The following is a 7,996-nucleotide window of genomic DNA, read 5'->3' on the forward strand; positions in this document are numbered from 1 at the left end:
ATATGTTAAGTTTTCAAACTGATCGCAAACTTTTTTTGATGTGTGTAGATTGTGGTAACGTATCACTCGTTTCTTTAAATTGTTCTTGGTCAATCTTATGTAGTTGTCATACATTTGATTTATTTTTTACACGAACTCATCTCTATGTATAGTTAAATTACAGAATAAAGGACACTAGGATCCGTGAACGATGTTATTTGAAAGAGGGCGTAGTGATAAAAACAGAAAAGGGTATGTTGAGGTGGTTTGGATACATGAATGAAAGTAAAGTGACGACAGGGATAATACGCCAACGGCGAGGGCCACATTGCAAGAAGACGGCCGCGAAGGACATTCTCAGATCAATCAATCAATGAAGGATGTTCTTGAAAAGGTTGAAATACCTAACAAGGAATTTAAGTAATGCAAGAGATGTTTGCCAAAATCATGCAAAATGGCGATCGGCAATCTCTACCCGTCCCAACGGTAATACGATATAAGTACCCATATACATATACCTGGCATACGTTCGCCAATGTATCGACTAATGCAAAGCTACAATACCCACTTCAACTGTGTAGACATTTCATCTACCCGCATTGGTGTGTATAAAAACTTAATTTTGGGTTTTCTTAAAGATGTATGTAATTATTTACTCTTCAATTATTTTTTAAATATTTTATTTGTATTTATTATTACCCTTAGAAATACCTTGTGTCAGTCAATGTGTGTAACGCACGTATAAGTACGTATGCATAATGTACGTTTTTTAATTATTTTGTCATTAGTTGTTTATTATTGAAATGCATCACCGCTTCTCAGTTTTGTAGTAATTAGTACTTAACGGTGTTGGTGCCACAATCATTACATATTTAATGTAATAAATTAGTTAATTGTATCTACTGTTTGTTGACCCAAATAAATTAAGAAAAATAATATTACTTTCTTCCGTATTTGACGTGATTCACAAAACACTTCGAAAATGTGTGAAATTTCAAAGGATGGTAGACAGCCGTGCTCAGCCGTGTGACGTGCACGGCCAGATGACGATGATTACCAAAGTTATTAATTGTAATTATCACGGTATTCTTTATATTCGTCAATTAATCAAACTATGCGATTAACAATTAGGAACAGTTTCTTGACACACAGTCGTCCCGCAGGGGTGGCACAAGAGGGAGGGTGTTTTTTATTTTATTTTGTCATCTATTTGTTTATTGTGTTCGCGGCTAATCCTTCTAACGAGTCAGGCAGTTCTTGAGATGCAATACAAAGGATGAGCAATATTTCAACGGGCCACCCGAATCACGAACAAGAGTAATAATCCGATTCAGATGGGAGTTCTGCTGAATTGTAAATAAAAATTAAAATATGGACTGTATGCATTATTAAGCGCAATTTTCGTGTACTGTGCTGTACAACTGTAATCTCTTTTTCGTTGGTTAAAGTTCGCTTTTAAAATTAAAAAGCACAAGTTCTTTCGGCATGTATTTAACTGGACCGTACAAAAATCTGCTCTGTAAATTCAAACTATTTTGAGAGCGTTTTGTTTTTATCTACTGTTGTTTTTAAAGGGAACCCTAATAAAAGCAATTAGGCAGGTTTTGTTTGCGCGGTGGTCGCGGCTCGCGCCTCGCGCCTCGCGCCTCGGCATTTTTCATTTTCCATCTAATCTCTCGATTGTTTCAACAACTTTTTGTTTGTCCGCTATTGTCGTTTCTTGTCGCCTCTTGTGGATTGTTGTTGTTGCTATTTTTCTTTTTATCGAGATTCACGGTTGAAGGAAAGTGAAAGGAGGCATTTGTCAATGTTAGTGGTCTGTTAGTAATTCTGCATTAATGCTTTGGTGACCAAAATTAGTTGTTATCTTTTTAGTAACCTTGGAAATGTTGATGTTGGAACTACTTAGAGAGTGTAAAAATGTTTTTATTTAAATAGGTAATGTTATAGGAAATGAAACAATTTTTCCGGATTTGAATCGCGTATATTTGTTTTTTCAAACAATTGCGAAAACCTAAGAACTCGATAGGTAATGTTATTTCAGTGTTTTTTTGTGTAGTAAGAAAATTAGTTGGGCTTGTATAAGGAAAAATTGGTGAATGTGTAAAGCGAAAAAGATTTGTCAGTTTCGTGTAATGTAAAGTAGAGAGTCTCTACTTGTATCAATATGAATGTAGTCGAGAGTAAAATGTATGTGTATATGTATTAGTAATTTTCAAACTAATCATATTTCAGCCTGATGTCAGATCGGTATCCAAATCCAAAACGGTTGCAGCGCCACTCGGAGCTTTAAATCGCAAAGATCTGAGGGAGCCTGCCCCTGCGTTCCTCACCCTGAGACGTAAGTTGGCAAGTCCCATGTGCCTGTAATTTCACCAGCACCCTTACCCTTCAAAACTGGAGCACAGTAATGCTGACATTACTACTTGGCGGCAGAAATAGGTAGGGTGGTAGTACTTCCCTGGACGAACTCTTTCACAAGGACCTTTACTGCTACTATAGGTGTCACTGTTTCAGGCAATTAATATTTGTAGTGATCCCTGTAGTTATTGATTATTTTTAATTATCATTGAGTTTCCCTTATGTGTTATATTTGTAAACTATTGTAAGTTGTATTTTATAGCCTCAATATGTATGAGGAACGCATGAGATTGTTTTTTGAGAGGATGATTCTGATTCCATCTATGAGTATACGAAAACAACAAACTTTGAGGATCTTATAGAAGTGCAGCAAGTAAGAAATGACAAACAGCAGGAGATAGTTCTGAAACTGAGGAGAATTCAAATTCAAATTCAAAATAATCTTTATTTCATAGGTAAGCATTATTACACTTGAAATCGTCACAATGGTCAACTCTACCGCTCATTCGTAAGGCAGATTCCCCGGAGAAGAATGAGCAAGAAACTCTAGGGGTTGCTCTTTGTAAATAACATTTACAATATTTTTATTTTTATTTGAAACATCAGAGATCGAGACTATCTCCATGAGCTAAACGGGTTACTACCACGGATTTTTGTCATCCAAGTACGCAGAAGTTGTATAATAACCTTTAGTATAAAGTTTTTGTTTCACTATAGTTTTAAACCTCGTGAAAGGCAAATTTTGTATATCAACCGGAATCTTGTTATAGAAGCGTATACGTTGCCCCTTAAATGATTTTTTGACTTTGTGAAGACGACTATCAAGAAAAGCTAGTTTATTTCTATTCCTCGTATTAATGTTATGTCTGTCACTATTTTTCATAAATAAATTACTATTCCTTTTAACATAAATTACATTTTCATAAATGTACTGTGAGGCTAGTGTAAGAATGTTAATTTCCTTAAACTTATCTCTCAAAGATACTTTGGGGCCCAGATTGTAAATTGCCCTAACTGCACGTTTCTGCAGGACAAAGATTCTATTGATATCGGAGACTGTGAAAATAGCTGAAGTAAACCAATCTAGCGGTGACGTCTGAAGTTTCTGGTAGCAGACCTAGGCAAAGAAAGTCAAACTAAGTGGAATATAAATGCTCATCGATGACTGTAAGAAGTATTTTTGAGCAAGATATATCAGTGTTTTTGTTCGTATACATATAGTCTTTGACATTTCAGAGTTTTTTTTATTTTGAAACTATAAAAAGTATATTTTTGTTCAAGTTTTCTTTTCTACTACTAACTTTCTACTTAATGGCTGTAATAAAAAAATGCTTATCTCTAATAAAAAAAATATTTTGTATAAAACTTTGCTTGACATAATTTCATATTTTTAATATTAAAATTAATTTTACGATGATATTTTACAAAATAACATATTAAAATCGCACCACTCAAGGAAGAATGGCATAAGTGGAGTTACGTCAAACACGTGTATTGCTCCATTAGATACAGAAAAATATAATCCACATCCTCTCCAATTCTTGTAACTCTATCTACAATATTAGTCGAAATACGAATACGAAACATACATTTGTTTACTCTTATGCGTTCATCAGAATATTACTATGTTTCGTGTCTACACTTAAGATTGTTTAAAAACCAATAACTTGGAACAATCTACCTCATTTTGAATGTATTAAAATAAATAAAACCTAATCAATATCTATTGTAGTTTCATAGACATCATAACGAAAGCCAGGGGCAAGGGTTAGCAGCCATTTTTGTTTCCAATTGTTACTAGAGTCGGTTGTACGTAGTTGTATATTGTTTTGCACGCGTACGTTCAAAGGTAGTGAGATTCATTTATACACGCCTCCAAAGTCATGTAAAGTTTATCCTTGTTTAATCAGTGCAAGTTTCCGGGGGGAATGCGGTGAACGGGACGGGAGGGAATGTACATCCTGAACAGGATCCGGAGACGCACGCAACTTGAACGGAGTTGGAAGTAATCAGGAGATGGTCGATCTTCGAGGGTGAAATTTTACTTACGTGTTTATATTACAGATCAATTTTTGTAGATAAAGAAACACTGAAACGAGGACTGAGCAAACTGGTAGATGCATCTGAAAATGACGTTAGAGGAAGGTTTTAAGAAAAATAATAATATGTGGTGAAAAAGATTGTTTTACGATAACAAGTGAGTGACGGTCAAGTTGTGCGCCTGGTGATCAGCAACACTCCTGTCCATAGCAGTTGTAGTGCCACTCAGAGCTTTAAATCCTAAAGATCTAAGGGGTACTGCTACGCCCATCACTCTAAATTGACAAATTTCATGTTCCTGTAACTTTACCAACACCGTTACCCTTCAAAACCGGAACGCAGTAATGCTCACATTACTGCATGGTGGCAGAAATAGGTAAGATTACATGGAGCGCCACTACTACTATGATGGTCCATACATGACGATAATGTCAAAAGTATCAAATTCAGGGAGTGATAGAGCTCAATAAGGAGAGTTACTAAAGAGAATGAAGCCGAAGGAACCTAAGAAATGTGCCAGCTATAAACGTAACAGACAAAAAAATATTGCAATAAAATGCCTGAACAAAGATACAATTGTTTAAGTGAATCAATGTCATAACATAACTATATTGTAATACACGATTACCTAACTAACATTTCCGCCTAAGTATCAGTTTCCAAACACCATAACACCTCGACGTACTTACCCACGCGAGGTCCGCCTCGGGCCTCGGGATAACTACCCAACTTAGACGATAACCGGTAACCGACAGGGCGAGGGGGGATGGCGCGAGGCGAGGAACGGGGGCCAGATTACCCGGACAAGGTGAGAGTCAACAGTGAGATATGAATTGAATATTACTTGATAATGGGCTCGAGGGAGGCAACGTTAGTAGACGCAAGTTTCCTTAGTATTGCCTTGCGATAGACAATTGCAATTTGCATTGTTAGGCAATAAGCGACATCGCTGACATATGCCCAAATTTAATCTAATGTGTGACCTTACGACGTAATAAATGGAACTAGAGTTATCATTTTACGAAAAGATTCGATGTAACACAAAGAGTAAAAGTTTATATGTATGTGTATCAAATAGCGATAGTTTTAGTAGCAGTAGCGCTTCTTATGAAAGAGTTCGTCCAAAGAAGGACTGCCACCTTACTTATTTCTGTCGCCAAGCAGTAACATTATTGCGTTATTACAGGCACATGGGACTTGTCAACTTATGTCCCAGGTTGACGGGCGCAGTGGCAGTGCCTCTCAGATCTTTGTGATATAAGGCTCTGCGTGGCACTGCAAGTATTATGTGTCGCTTGATAACAGGTGTACGACTTGTTCGTGCTTCGTCGTCGTCACTTGATATTATAAAATAATAAAAATAAAAACCAACGTTGACAATGTTGCGAATCCTTTAATTTTAACTAATGTGTATATTGCTTGCCATTCAAGCTTGTAGACAGCATTCTGGAAACATCATGTCTTATCGCATGCGGTAGTTACCACATTTAAAGCTGTAAATAAAATGGAATTTCTAAATATAAAATGCATTAACGTAAATTATTTTACCAATATGGAACCATCCAAAAGCAAGGACAATTGCTTGTAATTTATCTTGCTCTATTTATCCAAGTGTCATTTTGGTAACTTATTAGAAACTCTATCAAATACACGGCATCAATAAAACAATAAACAAAGTCCTTCTGACAATAACACACAACGAGGGGAATAACATCGCTCCCTGCAAAAGCAATGACTAGCATAGCAGCGGACGAATTTATTGAAACCGCTGACTCGAAATTTCAAAGCATCACGGTAACACGTATGCATCAATTTAGATACATCTGCTACTTAAAAGTAGCCCATAAAAAACAAACAAAGACAACGGCAAAGCTCCCTAAGTTAACAATTACCAAGTCAGTTGACTTTGTTAAGAACTCTTGCAATTGATATGCTTTATTTTTTTATTTTTTTTTTCAAAAAGTATAAGCATACCTACGTCTATGCATATCGTAACTTGCAACATTTAGAAATAACCCACATTTACATAGGGAGATATACATAATACAAGGAGGGTAATAAAGTTGCTCCCTGTGGAAGCAATGAGTTGCAACATTGGTAGATAAATTTATTGCAACCGCAGACAATGGATGTTGAAAAATTGAACTCGAATTTTCTTGAGGGGGCCTGTTCTATGAAAGAATTTTGTAATACTGTAACAGGCGTGCGTTTTTTCTTAATGTTGTAGGAGTGAGCGGTTCACGGTTTTGTGAGTCTAAACACTGCTACGCCATGACATTTAAATAGTTTTAAAATGTCGAGTTTAATTAATAAGTGTAAGAGGTACTTATCATGGTTTTAACGTTAATCTGGTAATAATATATGAATAGAACGAAACGTACTTACTTACATTCTGTGCCAAAACAAAAGTACGAACTTAAGTTGAGCAAAATGACGTGACTCTGCAATGTTTCTCCTAGAGGATTCAGTCGTAAAATTTTCAGCCTAATATAAAAATCGTGTACACAGTAAATACCCCAAATCTATCGCTCTATAAGTTTCGCGAGAGCGCCTCGGGCCGACATTGCCGCCCTTAACTTAACCCGAACTTAGAGTTAAGTGAGACGTTAAGTTTACACCAGGAACTCCTATATAAAGACGTCTCTAATAAACTTCGCACTAACAAGCGGCTAAGTGCGTTATTTAAGAGGCCATAGCGTGTTTATGCACCGAGTGTCCAAGAGCCACAGTTTAAAATAGCTCCATAGCTTGAAGAGCTCCTATCGAACAGTATATAAAGATTTTACAAAGGATTAACATAGTCTGTACTGAAGGAGCGCGTTAGTGTGGAGTTTGATCGGCACAGACGTCCGAGAACTGAACGGGTCGCCTTGGGCAGTTCAAGATGTTCAGAGCTACGAAAGTTGTAGAGGTATTGAAAATAATATTTGCTAAAGTTGATACATGTATGTAACATTTCATTTCGAAAAAAACTTGTGTATTGTGAGCACCCTCCTAGTTGCATACTGTACGTATAAATACACATAGAACTGTGCTTCCTTCCCAACCATACATATTTGGGTGTCATAGATATTCACTAACGAGTAGCTACATATTTCCAATGTAGCGACTCGATAGGCAAACGATAGCCAGTTCATTTCAATGAAAATTGAAAATGCTGTTTTCCTCTTTCTTGCCTGTACAGAGGTCGTTTGTTACTGGATAATGTTATTTGTTGTTGTTATTGTTAATGAGCTATGTAATAAACTTTTAAAAGATCCCTCTATGAGCGTACAAGTGGGTACAAACCCGTCGTGGTGGTGTCGTCGCCGGCGGCGTAGCTCGGCCACTCTGCAACGCGAATAGGGACGTGCACTGAAACATGTCTTGAACTCTACAACTTAAACTTAGCGTCTCTATTCATCGTGTGCTTCTTCGTACCGCTTATGTATATTTGCAAATATACATATACAGAATGTACACAAAGTGTATCAAAAAAATAACCATAACTTTACTTTTGTTTGGGCAATCATTCTTTTTAGTAGAAATTACCAAAACTCGTACGAAAGCCAACATTTTGAACGAAGGGTAGATAAACAGAATTCTATTAAAATATTTTAAAAAATCCAAGTACAGT

The sequence above is a fragment of the Hyposmocoma kahamanoa genome, unplaced genomic scaffold, assembly GCF_003589595.1.
Source record: "Hyposmocoma kahamanoa isolate Upper Pololo Valley unplaced genomic scaffold, ASM358959v1 206, whole genome shotgun sequence".
In the NCBI taxonomy this organism is placed as follows: Eukaryota; Metazoa; Arthropoda; class Insecta; order Lepidoptera; family Cosmopterigidae; genus Hyposmocoma; species Hyposmocoma kahamanoa.